We start from the raw sequence: 1,352 nt of genomic DNA on the forward strand, positions 1-1,352 counted from the left end.
TCCGACCGGGGTTGATGGCTGAACCAAGGATGGACCTGGTTCACCGATATTTTCCCATATCACATATCTATCTAGCTTATCCAATCAAAGAACTCATAGTTAAAGGCAGATGCATATTGGTCTCCCATGATATGAATCATGACGTGGTAAATTAGCCATGATCAACGTATCATGATTTTAAAATAGAAGCTAACTCTGGAATCAGTTTTATCAGACTTGCAGACATGCATAAATCTCACCCAGAAAAAAATTATTTTTTAAGGAAAAGCTCAAAACATTCTTGAGTACAAAGAATGAGTTTTCCAGTGCACAAAATTGGTTTGTCAAACAGGAATGGAACTTGTATTTTCAGTGCACAAAAAAAAATGCTCAGAGGAGCATATAACACAGTTACAGAAGTTTGTAGTTCTCTTAAGCATCTGTCTTCTGGTATTTACATTTGAAAGAGAAGGAAAAAGAAAAAAAGCATTGCGACGCCCTGACAACTAGTGAAGAACTAAGGTGAGAAGACATGTTGTAATCACCAACATTTCAATCATGCCAGCAAAGGAGCATGACTACACATCTTCTGATTATGTAAAGCCTACCCCTCTGCTCTCTGAGGAGGCCACCACCTAGTCCTCTGCTTGACAACCTTCTCTTAGAAGTTCCCATAGAAGCACTACTCATCTTCATCTTCTTCTAATGCTTGTAACTTCTACTGATCACTCCTCAATGCTTGGCTTTCTTTACTTTTCTGTGACTAATGAGGCTCTTGCAGTGTTGAACGGGAAGCACTGGGCAAGGCCTTCTTATATAGGAAATGGGCTGTGGTTCATGTTCACCTTGGTCTGGTGAAGAGGCTACAACCTCACTAGACAAGGAACCTTGGGTCTCACCCACTTCTCCCCATAACCCGAATAAAAAGAAAGAAAATCAGAACCAAAGCATGGCTGATCTTTCCCAAACACAAGGGCCAGTCAAACTGTTTGTTTTTTTGGTATTCTACAACTCGCATTTCTTGGTAGAAGATTATATAAAACTTCACATGCTTGGTCTCGTGCTTCTCCCATGTCACTAAAGTTTGGGGACATGGGACAACTGCTGCTGTTTACTTTACCAGAACCATATAAATAAAATAATTTTTTAATATATTACTATTTATAATTTCCACCGGTCTAAAAACTGGAAAGGTGCAATTGAGCGCGCAGAATCCAACCCGAGGAACTATGACAGGTTCCGACTTCAAGACCAAGCTGTTCCGTTGTGAGAATGCGAAAGTGCTTGCATGGTCAGATGAAGATATGTTAGGAATTGATAGGAGAGTAGTCCAATATAGCCTCTGGACCAGCGAAAAGGCTAAACAGGTCATT

General features: G+C 40.2%; 1 pseudogene; it reads right to left on the reverse strand.

Moving 5' to 3' along the window:
* Positions 1 to 358: 358 nt before the first annotated feature.
* LOC148998757 (small polypeptide DEVIL 4 pseudogene) lies at positions 359 to 745 on the reverse strand (annotated as a pseudogene).
* Positions 746 to 1,352: the final 607 nt, after the last annotated feature.

The sequence above is a fragment of the Hakea prostrata genome, unplaced genomic scaffold (assembly GCF_041222555.1).
Source record: "Hakea prostrata isolate BN-2017 unplaced genomic scaffold, UWA_Hpros_2 contig_153, whole genome shotgun sequence".
In the NCBI taxonomy this organism is placed as follows: domain Eukaryota; kingdom Viridiplantae; phylum Streptophyta; class Magnoliopsida; order Proteales; family Proteaceae; genus Hakea; species Hakea prostrata.